Below are 16895 nucleotides of genomic sequence, written 5' to 3' on the forward strand. Positions count from 1 at the left end.
AAACACCATTCCGAGATAAACGCGCATAAAGTTTCAAGTCTAGCTTATGCGGCCGTGGCGAGGCGCGCTACAAACCTTTTAAACCTGTTTTGTTGGAGCCTTGTAGAAAAAAAACGGAGCCGTTGAGAGCAAAAGTGGTACATGTGCCATTAAGTAAATTTTTTAGGAAACGCAATAAACGAAAACACTCACATAGTAAATTATTTTCAACAATTTTTTCCAACATAACTGCACTAAATCATTGGTGGAAGGTTTCAAAAGACGGTACATGAAAGCATAACGAGTTTTGGTTGAGAAACTTACACAAACTTCAATGGAAAATCATGTACCACTTTTGTTCTATGGGAAAAATAATGACAACCAGAAAACGTTGAGAGCAAAAGTGGTACATGTCCAGTGTGAGCATGAGTGTTGCATTATAGCTCTCTAATCTTGGGACATAGAACATTCATGTCTTTAGCAGTTGTTCAAGTGATTGAGTATTATAGAATGATGATCTGTTTGTTAAGGAATTCTGTCTCTTCGGCGCTAGTGTATATGTATTTAGTAACAGCATACGAGTTGATACCGAAATTGGTAACATGGTTTCTGTTACAAAATAGTCACGGGTACACTAGCACCACGTAGTGAGAAAATTCCAATGCAGACGGATTTTCATCTGAAAGTACTCAGTTACTTGACCAACTTTGCTGAAGACATGATTGTTTTATATCCTAAGATCCTCGACTTACAATTCATCTAACATGCATAGACTGGACATGTACCACTTTTGCTCTTAACGAAATGGTGATTATGTTATTTACCAATAATTGTGTTGGATATAACTTTGGATTAGGTTATCAGATCTCGGGTTTTCTGGGTTATTCTAGTACATTATTGCGTTCTTTATCAATTTATGCAAAATACACAAAAAGTGTAAAAATGGCACATGTATCACTTTTGTTCTCAACGGCTCAACTATTTTCTCCGATTTTTCCCTCTGTCTTCTTTTAGTTTTTAAATTTTTGGTCTTGTCTTTATCACCTATCAAGAAAGTAAAACTTTAACGCACCTCTTTTTTGTTGTTGTTTATGCCTACTTATTTCGCAGCCGTGCGGTAGTTGTTGTTTCTCCTACGGGAAACAGGGTGTCTAGTACCAGCACTTTATTCCAGCGAAGGAGTTTCGGGAAAATTTGCTATTTCAGACTATATAGGTTGGATTTCAGACTATGTTACGGAAAGTTGCATCGCATGTCGGGTTGGGTAGATTATCAGCTAGTCCTGGTTCTGAAAAAGAGGCTGCTGTACAACTGAGCTGGAATTTGGCATGGGAACTGTTTTCGAAAAGACAGAACTTTTAAGACCTAGCGCTAAACGAGATTCCAAAAGTCGATTTCCATTGGTACTCTTCTGTTCATGTCCTACGATGACCAACAATTCGAATGTTGTTCTAGAATCAACAATTGACAACGATTTATTTAAACAGCACGTGCGTTGCCCAGTAAAAGGTATCACTAATGATAGCAGGAAACCACTCCATTTGCTATGATATTTGCTCTTTTTCTTTTTAAATATTCTCCCGCACTCACATCTTTACCAGAACAAAATCCCGTGTTAAAAATGAATGACGTAAAAGCGCGCCAACGCACTGTTTTCCTAATCCTGTTTTGCTACATCACAGACATTGATTCAATTCGCTTCTCTTCTTATATATCTATCAATCATATAACGTTTGCATTAAAAAACATTGATGATACGAAACTTCCAATGCATACTGGGCCAGGAATGGAATCTAGCGGAACGAAATTATTAGCTTTCTCAGGGTTTGACCAATTGGTCTCCAATCTTCTACAAAGTTTCTTGGTATAGTTAGGGCTTCATTTTGGATGTTTGAATCAGTTCGGAATTTAGCCGCGAAGGTGGCGTTGCGATGCCTTCTTCTTTCCCTTACAGGCTAGAGCTTTGCAGTTTTCGACAAAGTTGTAGATCTCTAAATTATATGAAACTTTACAGAATGTACAAAATTTCTAACTCTTCAAGTTTCAGGGATCTACGAGTTTTTATAAAAATTTTCTGAATTTCACGTTTTATTGTGATAATTTTATGAGTTCTCGAATTATTTTTTCTCGATAGAATATGAATAAATACGTCATTTTTTCAGAAGAGTACAGAAGTTTTTGAAGTACTTAAGTGAAAATATTACACAAAATTTGAAAAAAGTACATAATTTTGTGAATTAGATATCTCAGTGGTTAGCAAGTATTAGCATGATATTTTCTAAATATTGTCCATCAAAAAATCTTTATTTTCGGAAATTTTAAAAAATATGCTTTTATGTGATTTTGTGATATTTCAGTTTGAATATAATCATAGCTTTCATGTAAAAATACAATTGCTATATATCTATTTCATGGAATACACGGTCCAGTACTCTGATACTCTATCCAACCTGTTTGCAGTCTTTAGCAAAGTTTCTCAGTGTAACAAGAACTTAAACTTGACGTCCAGTTTAGTTCACGATTTGGCCGCAGAGATGGCGCTTCGACACCAATTTTTTATTTTACACCCTAGAGCTCTGCAGTTTTCGACAAAGTTTAAGATCAGAAAATTTCATGTAACTTGGTAGAAGAAACAAATTTTCTGTCTTCAAAGAATTTTTTTGGAAAATTACGAGTTTTTGATGAATTTGTTTGAGTTTTATTGCCTTTCTCCTAGAAAGGTATAGCAATCACTTGCAAAACCGAAAGTATAAAAGTGCTCCAAAGGGCCGAATGGCATATATCACTCGAGCAGCTCGACGAGCTGAGCATTTTCTGTATGTATGTGTGTGTGTGTATGTGTGTGTGTGTTTATGTGTGTGTGTATGTGCAGATTTATATTCTCACTCACTTTTCTCAGAGATGGCTGGACCGATTTTCATGAAATTAATTGAAAATGATAGGTCTTGTTGTCCCATAAGACCCTATTAAATTTTATTGTAATCGGATTTTTGGTTTAGGGGTTATATATCAAAATGTAAAAATCATGAAACATCATTATCTCAGAAACTACACAACCGATTTGAACAAAATTGGTCTCAAATGAACGGGCTATCTAAAAAACCCTTAACTTTTGAATTTCATAAAGATTGAACTCGTGGTTCAAAAGTAATGAAAAGAAACGTGTTCTGAAGACTGTTTAATCTCACTCATGTTTCTCAGAGATGGCTGGACCGATTTTCATGAAATCAGTGTCAAATGGAAGGTCTAGTTGCCCCATAAGACCCTATTGATTTGTTTTGCAATAGGACTATTACTTTGCCTGTTATGTTTAAAAATGTGAAATCCAGCTATGAAAAGGAACTTATTCCGAAGACTACTTGGACTCACTCACTTTTCTCAGAGATGGCTGACCCGATTTTCACAAAATTAGTGTCAACTAATAAGTCTAGCTGCCTCGGAACACCCTATTAAATTTTACTGTAATTGGACAGCAACTTCGTTTGTAAAGTACCGAAATGTGAAAATGACGAAACTTTATTATCTCAGTAACCACACAACCGATTTGATCAATATTATTATGAGATGAGCGGGCTTGTTAAGGGTTAACTAATGAATTATGATTGAACACGTGGTTTCAAAGTTTGGCTGCCCTATACGTTCCCATTTCATTTTATTTCATTTCATTATAATCGAACTAAGCAACCGTTTTGTATTAAATTGTTAATAAAACAACGAAAGTCTATTATCTCAGAGATTACATGACTTATTTGAACATCACTAGTGTCATACGAACGAGTCATCTCTTAAGCTTACAAATAACAAACTTCATAACAATTTGATATGTGGCTCAAAAGTTATGGAAAGAAAAGAAATTCAAAGACTATTTAAAACTATACCTGCTTTGATCGATATATGTGGCCTCAACAAAAATTAAATGCGGTATCGTACTATTTGAACGTTCCAAATTCATTGTTACCTTGCGATGTGTTTAAAGTCTGAAAATGCACGACGAATCGGCCATAGGATATGATCAAAGCCAAATAACAAATCGTTTGAAATGATTGGTTTTGTCGAATTGACTACATCCTCGGCTTTTGCACATCACCTTAATTCTGAATATATTAGTATTAGGTGGTATTTTGTCATTTCTAGCAAATTTTCTGGCGTCAATCTGACCCCGGAAATACTGGTTGTTTTCCATAAACTAAAAGTAGTCGTCTTTAAATTCGAAATGGTGTTCAGGGTCAATGTTTGGTTTCTATGCATCATTTCGATTACGGAAATATCCAGATTGAGTATTATTTGGTCAAACATATTTGTTACCACTAAAAACATTCACCTGCCAAATATGGTTCCATATAGTTGATTATTTCACGAGATGTGCAGAAATTTGTGCAGAAACATGTGCTTCCAGAAGAGGGAGGGGCGTCGAACCATTATGGACATATTTTTTACCCTTTAAAACATCCACATGCCAAAATCGGTTTCATTTTCTTGGTTTGTTCTTGAGTTGTGCAGAAATTTATGTTTCATTTGTATTGGACCCCTCCTTTCCAGAAGAGGGAGAGGTCTCAAACTATCATAGGAACCTTTATCGAGACCAAAAACCCCTACATACAAATTTTCACGTCGATTGGTTCGGTAGTTTTCGAGCCTATATGGATCAAACAGACAGACCGGATTTTATATGTATAGATTACAACATCAATATTTTAGAACCTAAAGAGTGAATATACATTTATTGGATTGAAGCGTTCATGTAAATCTATTTTCACAAATAATAAGATTGAATGAGAAAGGCTGGGTCTGACCGCTAGGTGGATTAATTTAGGTTTTTTGTGATAGTTTTGTGATTCGATGACAGATTCCTAGCACAGACGACATGAATAAACACCAAACATTCCCTGTGATATTCTCAGTATCAATATCAAAAAAAAAAAAATGACAGAGTCTCCCCGTCCCAATAGGTCAATTTATGTTTGCTTTTATGAACCTAGACTAATTTGATGTCTCGAAGGTGAAGGCGTTCCTAAGAGTTCAAAACAACCACTTTTCTTGAACAATTTCTAAACCTGCTGTTAGAGCGTAATAGAAACTGGTGTCTTGAAAGAAAACATGCTGGTAAAAGCAACAGTACCGTAGAGTATGTGTGAAGCAGAGCGCCGCTAGTTTCTCGTCGTCTATCATTGCAGTGGGCACGAATTCTATTCGCGTGCAATCAAAACTGCAATGCTGCTACTGATGGTGATTGAAAGTGAATATGATATGATTACCATAAAAACCATAAATTACTCATGAATATGATTACCATAAAAACCATAAATTACTCAACAAGAATTGAGAAGTTTTGTAACGGTTATAAGTTATTTTAATTTTTTTTTTTCATCTTCGATATTCACTAAATAATCGTGACCGATAATATCGAACGAGTAAGTTACTAAAAATACTGATTAATAGAAGAGTAAGAGCAGGCGAGTGCTTTTGAATTTTGTGTCCATTCACTAAGATTTATTTTAAACTTATAAATAAAATAATATACTTATATCAACTGTCTTGCAAAGCAAAAAAAAAATTAATCTTTTTTAACTTTAACTTCGTTGTAATTGTTAAATGTTATAACATCACCAAGTGTAAATTAAGTTCTGTCGAGTGTAATTAAATATATTTTGGAAAAAATGAAGGGGACGCTGAGAGTTATAACACGTAAATCACTGAACAAACGAATTTATTGTGTCTGTAATTACAGTAATTACAGTATCTAGTCCCTTGTCATCACATCATACAACCCTAGGGCTGTATACCTTGTAGTATTTTTCAAATTTTTTTGTAATATTTTTACTTAAGTACTTCAAAAACTTCTGTTCTCGGTAAAAAACGACGTAATTATTCGATTTTTATCGAGAAAAAATTTGTAAAAAATTAATTCGAGTGAACTCATAAAATTATCACAACAAAACGTGAAATTCGGACAAATTTTATAAAAACTCGTAGATCTCTGAAACTTGAAGAGTTAGAAATCCTGTATATTCTGAAAAGTTTCATAGAATTTAGAGATCTACAACTTTGTCGAAAACCGCAAAGCTCTAGCGTATAAGGCAAAGAAGTTGGCATCACAACGCCACTTTCGCGGCTAAATTCTGAACTAATTCAAACATCCAAGATAAAATCCTAATTATACCAAGAAACTTTGTGGAAGATCGGAAACCGATTGGTCAAACCCTGAGAGCGCTGATAATTTCGGCCGACGACCCTGAGCGATAAGAAGCTCCGAAGGAAGAGGAAGACTGAGAGAAAAGTGGCTGAATCGCTGAGTGCGCTTGGTCGGGAGGTTGGTGAACCTGCCCAACAGTGAAAATGTACCTGGCGCCATACATTTATGCCAGGAAGCGGCAGTCCCGTCCGCTCGTCTCGGAGCAGCAGGTAATGACGCAGCGGCAGAGGGTAAATAAGATGGTTAAGTCGATTTCCCGGCGAATTGCGACGTGGCGGTGGTGAAGGCAAACGAAACCCATCTCAGCCTGAATGGCAACGACTGGCAGGGCACATCGTATTTTACTTTCCCCACGAAGGAAGTGAGCTCCGAGGTGTAGTTAATTTCACACACCAACTTCCTCAAAAAGGTGCTACTGTGGCTGGCAATCAGCGAGAAGGGGATGTCAAAGCAGCTCTTCTTTTGCTCTGAATTGGCCATGAACGGGAAATTTATGGCACGAGAAAATTTCTGGCCGGATCTGGCGTCAGCCCACTTCTCTTAGTGATCTTTGGCGGAGATGGAGCGGAGGAATATCGATGTGGTGCCGAGTCGGCGAACCCGCCCAATGTCATCTAGCTGCGTCCTATCGAGAATTTCAGGCGAGCCTGTAGCGTAAGATCTACTCCAACAATTTTGTCGCGAAAACTGAGGAGTTATTGATAAATAAAATGAATATAGACTGTTCCAGAAATTATAAGCACACTTCCGAAATAATAAAAAAGTATTTTTGTATTGAACTTTAATGGTTTTATTTGGCACACTGTATCATTGTTTGTGTCTTACACAAAATTGCACTTTTGTTTGATGAAAATATTTAATCATAAGTGAGACTTCTCACTTTTCCCCGAACATGACTCATAAGCTTCTGCACAGTTGCAATTCCCACCATTTTCACCACTTTTGGCCAATCTTTTTTTAAATTTTTCGATGCTTTTAGCTGGTTTTATATATTTTCGAAGCTTTGCTTTGGTCAAAGCCCAAAACGTTTCGATAGGCCGTGCATCCGGGCAATTTGGCGGATTCATATCTTTTGGCACGAAACCGACGTTTTGGCTTTTGTACCAACCTAGTGTGTCTTTGGCGTAATGACATGATGCCAAGTCAGGCCAAAATACGACGGGTCCATTATGCTGCTTGATCATCGGCAATAAACGCTTCTGGAGGCATTCCTTGATGTATTTCTGGGCGTTCATTGTTTCCGATGTGTCGTACGGGCTAGATATTTTGCCGCACTCGCAAATTGCCTGCCACACCATCACCTTCTTTCAGTGAAAATGGCTTTCTTCGTTTCGGGGATATCCTTATTCTTGCACACTGTGAAATATTGTGGCCCAGGAAGGTTTTTATAGTCCAATTTCACATATTTTTCATCGGCCATGATGATGCACCCAGAACTTTTGCAAAATACTGAATCATACAGTTTCCGGGCTCTTGGTTTGACAGAAGCGGCTTGATTTGGATTCCTTTTAGATTTTTTCTGCTTTCGGTACGTCTTGAGTCCAAGTCGCTCATTAGCACGCATCACATTAGACGTTGAGGTCCCAATTTTTCTCGCCACATCCCGAACGGAAGCCGATGGTTTCTGCTTGTAGGCATCCCTGATTTTTTTGTCGATAGCAGTACCTACAGGGCCTGATTTTCGACCACTCCTCGGTGCATCTTCAAAACTACACTGTTCTCCATATTTTTTAATAGTTGTCCGTACCGCTCCGACGCTCACATTCTCTTCCTTGGCAAATTTCGCAATGACATTCCACTAACAGTGCACCATTTGTGCACAATACTTTTCCTCTTCTCTGGAGTAAGACCACGCATTTTGAAAAGTATTGAGAAACTAAACCGTTTTTTGATGTTATGACGTACAGAAATGTGTAAACGAAAAGACGCCAGTAGAATTCAAAACATTTCAATCGATTCAAAATGACCGTTAACATTAGGTGTGCTCATAATTTCTGGAACAGACTATAAAGAACTTAAAAACATGTCTACACGCATGTTTTCGACCGCCATGGTCGATTAACTGCTAGAAGATCGCTTGCAAAAAAAAGGAAAAAGTTCATTTATAATGCAAACGTTAGAGAGGTGAGAATGGCTGAAACCATACGTTTCATGACTTCGGAATGAAGATTATTTATTGCCTAACAACATTGCTAACGGACACTAATGTGTCAGAATGTTCCTAAAAATGATATATATTTTCCAAGTTAAGTACATCGAATTAAAAACTGGAAATCATGTTTTCTTTTCTGCTAGCGCACATTACGTTTAATGTATGGGAGTTCGGGGTAGAGCGGGATAGAGCTTTGACAAGCGAGTGGTGATAGGTTCGAATCTGGTCTAAAGCTTCGATAATATGTTATATGTTGTTAGAGTGACAGGATATGGATATGATAGGGTCGATATGGAAGGAAGTAGGTTACTAAGTCTGAAAGAGAAGAAAAAAAGCACTGTAACACGGAGCAGGTTACTACTCTCAATAAGTAGCACTGCAAAAGGGTAAAAAATAAGAAGTGTGCGAACAGAAAAAACGTACGGAAACTACTGGTCGCAGTGAGGTCCATACAGAAAAAAATGGGAGTTCAGGAAAAAAATCAAAACAGCCATTCTAGTAACCGAGAAACCTTAGTAGATGAGCAGTTCCACAAAAAATGTCCTAGTTTTGATATTTTTTTGATTGTCATTTTTGATTCAGCTGAAACTTTGCATAGACGTTCCTACGGACAAATGATGCCATTTTGTGCTATTGGTTTAATTTTTTGGAACACGACTCAAGCTTTTTAAAAAATGATATTTTGAGAAGGTATCGTAGATTACAAATATTTATAGGGCCAAAAAGGTTTGTTTGATCGGTATAACGTCTTTAGCAAAGTTGTAGATAACAATTGTCTTTTATAAAAAACATACACTGTTTGAAGAAAATGTATTTTTTTAAAGTTAAAAGGAAAATTATAAATAACTTATCTAAAAGAGTTCATTTTTTTAAAACTTAATTGTTTTATAAAAACTATAAAATATTACCTGAACAATGAAACCATTCCGATCATAGAGAAATCAGGGAAGTTAGTTATTGAGTTGCTATATAAAACGCAGATATTTTTTCTAGCGATGTTGAGAAGCGTACAACCATGAAAATTGACAATTTTCAAAAGGAAAATGCATTTTTTTCGTCATGTTACCTCTTTAGTACTTATTGTGACCATGCGTTTTGAAGTACTCTTAGTGAAGAATAATAACACAAATTTTTAGAAAAATCCAGGACTCAGGAGCTATTGCACTTTTTGTGATTTGGACATATCAACTTCAAGGGCCGTTTTAACTGACATAACCTCAATGAAAAAAATTGAAATTTAGCAAAACTTCCTACCTTTAATAGACAGCCAAACGTTGAAAATTTCAGCACAATCTAAGAACATCAAAACAACGTCCCTCAGAAAGGTGGTTGTGCCTCTCGCGAACTGGTTATTAAGTTTTTGATAGCAACTTTCGACCATTTTTGATATTCAATTTCCTAGAATTCTTCTGTTTTCCTGAGATCTTGTTGAACTGAAATTGAAGTAATATTTTCTACTCTCTGTTTTAAATGGTTTCTGTCAGTTTGCCTCTCGGAGCGTTTTCATGTATTTTGAGTTGAATATGGTGTATTAGTTATTTTCTCATCTTTTCCAGCTTGTAGAATTACTTTTGCTGTTCTTTTGCTGACATTTTTTATGTTTAATTACCAAAACGACGATTTTCAGTCCAAGTGGAATGTGGATGTTCCTTACCGTAAATACGTTTCATGACCTTTACTTTTTCTAGTTCCAGAATATACTGAGCCTATGAACTATGAATTGACGATCGGTATTCCCCCGAATATCCAAAGAATAAATGTAAATTACACTTTCCGGCTCTAATTCCCAATATCATCTGAATCATTGCGAAAATAGCGCTAAACTGTATCTAATCATTTATTTGTTATATTCACCAACAGGCAGGCAGGTGACCAAATGGTGTAACTCAAAGCTAACAATTAAAATATCTTCAGAGAGTCAATACAATATTACATATTACAAACAATATAACATTTGAACTAGTCAGATCTTGAAAAAAATAAACGATATCGCCGACGAAGAAGCGTTCGAGGTAAATTAAAGTCAAATAGAGCAGATACTCTGTTGAACAACCGTTGGAGATCAACCATTGCGCCAAAAATGCTGTAGTTAGTTCGTTGAGCAGGCAGTCGTAGCATCGAATTGTTTCGCAGAGCACGAGGTCGCACGTTTATATTTACTTGTTCCAAAAGAGCGGGACAGTCTATGCGGCCTTGTAAAAGGTCAGTGGTGAACAATGCCCTGGCTGTTTCTCTACGGACAGACAGAAGCTCCAAACGAATTAATAAGCAGCGCCTTCATAGCTTGGTAGACGGAAGCGATCCGTCCATGGCAGTTTACGAAGAGCGAATCTGAACTGTTTCTATTCTTTCCACGTTGAACTGATTCTATTCTTTCCACGCCATTGTTGTAATGAGGAGTCCAGACAACCGAGCAGTACTCCAGTATAGAGCGAGATAAAGCGCAATACAATGATTTAAGGCAGTAGATATTCGTAAAGTCTTTAGCGATCCTGAAGATGAATCCCAGAGCTCTAGAGGCTTTGTCGACAGTGAATGAAATGTGAGGCTTGAAAGTGAGCTGGGAATCCAAAATTACCCCCAAGTCTTTAACTTGGTTTACGCGCTCGATCTCAGTTCCTAGCAAAGCGTATTTGTAGTGTATAGTCTTTTTTTTTTCGCAAAAATGATATAATCGAGCACTTGGATGGATTAACGTCCATACGGTTCAGATGGCACCAATCGGCAAAAACATCTAGCTGACGTTGAAGAAAGTGACAGTCTTCAATTGTGTGAACTTGAAGAAAGAGTTTGAGGTCATCCGCGTAAGACAACCGTGGTCCTTTAATGACTAGGTTCACGTCATTAAAATAGAGCAGGAAGATTAGCGGTCCTAAGTGACTTCCCTGCGGTATTCCAGACGTAGCGTCAAAATAAGAGGATTGGCAATCCCTAATAGCAACGGTTAGACGGCGACCGGTAAGGTACGATTGAAACCATAGTAAAAGATTCCCGTTGATTCCAAGATTGTCAAGTTTTGCAACGGCTATGCGATGATTCAGTTTATCGAAGGCAGCTGTCAAGTCAGTGTAAATAACATCCGTCTGAGCACGTTCCGCCATACTGTCACTGATGTACGAAGTGAGGCAAAGTAAATTGGTGGCGGTGGAGCGACCGGCTGTGAATCCATGTTGGTCAGTGCTTATGAAAGCTTTGCAGTGAGCGAGCAAAGGCTCCATGATAACAAGCTCGAACAGTTTGGCAACAGCACAGAGCGATGTGATGCCACGATAATTGCTCACATCGTTTTTGTTTCCCTTCTTGTGTACTGGAAACATGTACGCCGATTTCCAGCAGGACGGGAAGACGCCGAAAGCGACAGGTAGCTGGAAAACATGCAGAAGCGGAGATATTAGGTTATCAATCTGCGTTTTGAGAAACGTCGACGGAATCCCGTCAGGACCTGGGCTTAATGAAGCTTTGAGTTTGCAGCAGGCTCTAGAGATCATTGTCGCGTCCAAATGAAAAGTGTTCAAAGTTTGACCGGACCGTGGGGTATTACTGGCGGCACGTTCGACGTGATGATCGCTCAGTGTCTCGTCAGTGAACACGCTGGCAAATTTTTCGGAGAAAAGCTGACAGATGTCCTGCGGGGTGGTTGCTTCCTTACCGTTGAATGTCATAGAAGAGGGTATACCACCTTCATGTCGTTGTTGATTGACGAACCGCCAAAACTGCTTGGGACGAGCCTTGAGCTTTCTCTGTAAATCTTGATGATATCGGAGAAAGCATCGTTTCGCAACACTTTTGTAGATGTGGTTGATTCTCACGTAATGACGTTTTAGGGACAGTGTACGGTGCTTAGTAAATTTTTTCAAGGCAGCTCTCTTCTGGGATTTCAACTGCCGAAGTTCTCTTGTTTGCCACGGCTGTCGGGGAGCAGGATGCTGGCACTTCTTTGGGACGTATCGATCGATGGCGTAGGCCAATACATTGGAGAAAGTTTGAGCGGCGACATCGGCATCGACGGAGTCAAAAATAGAGTTCCAGTCGAGCTCGGAGAAAAACTCAGCGATTTTCTGGTGATCAGCCTTGCGGAAGTCGTAAGATGTATCTCCGTCTCTAAATTGACCAAAATAGGAACGCGTGGTTTAATAACGGTTCGAAATGCCCATTTTCTGTATAATTCTTCGATTGTTTTAGTAACATGGAGTAATATCCCCAAATTGATGAACTCCCGATATTTCAAAAGTGTTATTTTGATTGATGACTTTTTACGATAAATAAACGAAAGTTTTCATTTTATTTAAATATTCGGAAACATTCCTAAACGATTTGTATTAGTTGTTTTGGTAATTTTTAATTTCTTCATAATATTGAAAAGGAGGAATTGTGAACTGTGAATTCATCAAAATAAACTGACTACATTTTTTCTAGAGTGTTTGAAATGACTATGCTTAAATTATTCGAAATCAGAGAGTAGATGTTGATAATTCTATTGTCGAATTAAATATTCTACCACCACAATTCGTAGCTGCCAAACCGATTCAAGAGGAAACTCTACATATCTAAAGAACACCCAACGAATCTACCTGTCTGCTACACGGATATACACAGACTCCACACATCCACTAGTGCCGTAGCACTTGTTCTCCAGTAGCACGTGTTTTTGTTTTGATTCCGTTCCTACTCTCGGCGCTGAAGGAGTTTTCGAATTTCGAACATTCTATCGTGCGCTCTCCATGAGAGCGAAAGAAAAGGTGCAACATTTTTCCGGAGAATATCGTGTGTCGCGTGACGATAGTCAGTTGTCGGAGAGCGGCACTGTCGTTCGTCCAATTGTCTGTTTTTGTTTTCCTCTCTCCCTTTCAGTTCGATTTCTAGGGAAATATTTTCATTCCGTTACATTGCCTTCGAATGCGGCAATCGTTTTCGACCATCGGTGTTTGGTCAACTTATGGCTTGCAATGTGTACTACGACGACAAAAGGGCTCTTGAGCTGTTGTCGTTTCTCGTCGTTCGGAAGAAATTGTTGTGCTAGTATTGTGACGGCGACGACGACGATGATAGTACCTACGGTTTCGGAAAAGCAAGGTGGGCGGTGAGAGCATCCGGAAATCGGTCGCTTCCCTTCGCAGTTACGTCAAGAAGGATGTGTGCAACGCGACTTTTATTTTATCTTTTTGGCCCCGGAACGGAAGCAGTGGGAATAGCCCTTAAGAGCTACTGCGTGACGGGTTGACTGATTGTCACCGGTTTTGAAGCAACTGCCGCGTTAGCGGAAAGGTGTGTGCAGGATTGGGTGGAGTTTTTTTCCGAACGAATGTTGGTTTATGTCTCAGAAAGTAATAATAGGTATATTTGTTACGCACTTGTGAGCGAAAATAAAAAAATGTTACATGAAATTTAGTTGAATTCATTTGTTATAATAATGTGAATGAACCAGGATTTTATAAAAAATTGTAACGAAAAAATAAATACAAAACGGTCAAACATGGAAAATAAATACAAAACGGTCAAACTTTTTTTTGCATTTAAAGTTTTCGAAAACATGTTCGTAACTCTTTAAAATTGTTACCAAACGTACCAAATTTAGAAACCATATGCAATCAGTAGCCATAGTCGGCACGTTCATCATCAATCACCAAGCAGACGATCATTTTCCAGACAACAGCCGAACCGCGCCACAGTCACTTGACGTCGCGCATCACTCGGAACGCTATGCAACATTTTCCCCGTAACTACCGCTCTCGGGACCGGGGGCGCAAAGCTGGTGCTGCCAACCCAACAACCATCGCAGTAAGTTAGCGGTGAACAAAGTGGAGCTACCGGAGACCACCCGTCAGTCCACCCGAAAAGTGGGTGGCAGACGTGTCGCATGCGAGATCTTCTTAGCTCCGGAGGTTTTCCCGAGCGGGTGGTAGCAGTCCGAGATTCAGTCGCATTCGGGACGTGGTCGAAATTCGATGTGTTTTCCTCTGTCTGAGTGCGTTGTTATCCGGCCGAGTGACTGAGTGTTGATTTAAAAGGGGGCCTTTGCGAAAGTGATTTTTTGTCTTTACTCCACTGCATCGGAATTCGGATACCACCGAGAGCTTCGGAAGGATTACGGTGGAAGTGTGTTTGCGGTGCTTCTCAGTGGAACGGAGCAATCAGGAAGAAGAAAAAAACTAATTCGCCGTGGACGGATCACTGGCTAACTGCTGGTCTGGCGTGGAACTAGTCAAGTTGTGCCCATTAGTGGGAGATTTCCGCACATAACTGTTCAAATGGTCAGATAGCCGGTAGTGCTCCAGTTGGGATGATTGTTATTCTTCCGTTAGACTCTCAATTAAAATCGTTTTCAATTGTTGGCTGATAGAAGAAGAAAAACTTGTGGAAAAAGAGCTTTCCACGAGAACTGCTCTGTCGTAAGCGGACAGCATCAGCAGACCAACCCATTCCGGTGACAAAGTTGAGAGATGAGGATTTCAAGTAAGACGTGATTTTTGGCCGTTATTTGCCTGTTTCTGGACATTCTTCTGGTCTGGTGTGGAGTTGATTCTACCTAAGGCTGCACCCGCTTGGGGGCGTTGAAAGGGCTGCGGTACGGAACAATAAAAAATACCGATACAGCAGCTATCCGTGCGGTACAGACAGGATCCTGAAGAGGCATAAGAAAATAGTATTATCGATTTTCAGCCCTCAAGAAATATATAAACGGTCTGTGTGGCTCGGGATGTGTATTATTGAATTTCCACGATTATGTTTTTTTTCTGCATACGGAGTTTGTTCAAACTAAAATTGGTTCAGAGCGTAGGCACCAAAATAACGCTCGATCCTTCGTTTCGCTTGAGCGATATAGATATTGCGCAGAATTGATGAAACCTGAACCCGTGTGACGTGTCAGTGCCAAAGGCAGAGTGTCTGTGTGTAGTGAGCGATTGAACAGAAGTATGTGAAATTACTGGCGTTCGTCGGGAGATTTAAAATATTAATTCCGTATCAACGTGATTGAAATATGTACGTATTCATGGAATAGGGCCGCCCGGTGTGTGGGTATGGAAAAGCACCAACGGCTGGCTCGTTAATGACGCTGGTAATGAAAATTTTACTGATCGTGACGACGACGATGATGATGATGCTGCTGAAACTGCTGTATGAAGTGAATGCTAGGATTAGTGAAGTTGTTTAACCATAGCCGTAGGTTGTAGCAGCGAGTGACGAGGAATCAATCAGACATTCGTAGACAGAAAGGTAGGTGTAACGATGAAATTTAGCTAGTGTTGGTTGTTCTTTATGTGGAAAATTAATTACGAATTGGTGGGAAAATTTTCTCACAGTTGAGTTTTTTTTATTGAATCTCGAATGATTGTTATCTATTTGATATATCAAATTTGACAACAAAATCAAGTATATCTAGCGTCACGAGCTTGGTGAAATTGTAATAATTTCAAGCTTTAGCTGTATTCCATGATTGACAATATCTTACTCTTCGCTGTCAAAAGCTTTTACATAACATATTCATTATAGCCTAAATATGGCACTATATAGACTTGATATGCGAGTATTATTTTCTGATTTATTTTTGATGAAAATGATGAAAAACCGAAAATCGATTTAATTCTGAAAATTATTGAATTAAATTCCAAAAATTATAGAACTTAAGTCTAAACCTTAAACAATTATTTTTATTTCTATTTATTAGTAATTCCGATCCAACTAAGCATACAAAAAAATGATTATCAATCAGCATACACGTTCAACTGTCTTTAACCCTAGAAAGATAGTCTGCGTCAATTTGACTCCTCTGTGGGAGCTCCGTAGCCGCAAGGTTACAGAGTCCGCTTTGGTAAGCGGGTGGTCGTGGGTTCGAATCTTAGTAAAATCAGGCCATTTGGTTGTCAAAGGACTTTAAGCATGGGTTTATTCTCAGGCTCCCCACCACGTACCCTTCCTTCAATCTGGATTCTACAGTACCCCTGTTGACTCTCCTCCTAACAAAAATAAGTCCCTATTATAATAAAACTGGTGTGAGTAACATATGAAAGTTCTCTCCAGGGAATTGTAACTAGGCGATATTGTTAGGATTAGACAGAGGCTCGGTATAGTAGCGCAGTAAGCTTGAAACGGAAAGGTAATTACACACAAGCACTGATGTGAATGATAAGCGTATCACTTACTTCAATAGTGTTACTGCTAATAATATGAAGTGCGGAGTACAGAAAACACCTGAGCAATATCACAATAGATCTAAGCTCTGGTCGCAGTGATGAGTCCATACAGGAAAAAAAATTTGACTCCTCGCTTTCACTAACATTGCCCTCTTGTTTTTTAACCAGTGCGAATCCGTTCCTGTTTTACAAAAAAACTTAATTCTGGTATTTGTTTTGTATCGATATGTCAACACCGTAATGATCACCCATTATTAAATTTTAAACAAAAACTTGCATTCTTAACAGTCATGCATCAATTTAACGCCAAAATAAGATTATCTTTCCAGGGTTAAGCTTGTTTACCTGTTTGACTGAGGGGCCAAACATCATCAGTTGACTGCTTCGAAAATGATCTAACTGTGCGGAGGAGTACTATCAGAAAAGTTTTGTTGGATTA

The 16895-nt window shown here is 38.6% G+C and overlaps 1 protein-coding gene across 3 annotated transcripts in view; it reads left to right on the forward strand.

The window, feature by feature from the left end:
- Nucleotides 1-16895, forward strand: part of LOC129726909 (kinesin-like protein CG14535) — a 312223-nt gene that overhangs the window by 106442 nt on the left and 188886 nt on the right. The window contains exon 1 of one of the 3 annotated variants that reach the window (XM_055684161.1): nucleotides 14220-15539. The exons of the other annotated variants lie outside the window; for them this stretch is intronic. The gene's annotated coding sequence lies outside the window, so the exon portion shown is untranslated. Of the gene's footprint in view, nucleotides 1-14219; nucleotides 15540-16895 lie in introns of those variants that run through there. 3 annotated transcript variants of the gene reach the window in all.

The sequence above is a fragment of the Wyeomyia smithii genome, chromosome 3, assembly GCF_029784165.1.
Source record: "Wyeomyia smithii strain HCP4-BCI-WySm-NY-G18 chromosome 3, ASM2978416v1, whole genome shotgun sequence".
Classification (NCBI taxonomy): domain Eukaryota; kingdom Metazoa; phylum Arthropoda; class Insecta; order Diptera; family Culicidae; genus Wyeomyia; species Wyeomyia smithii.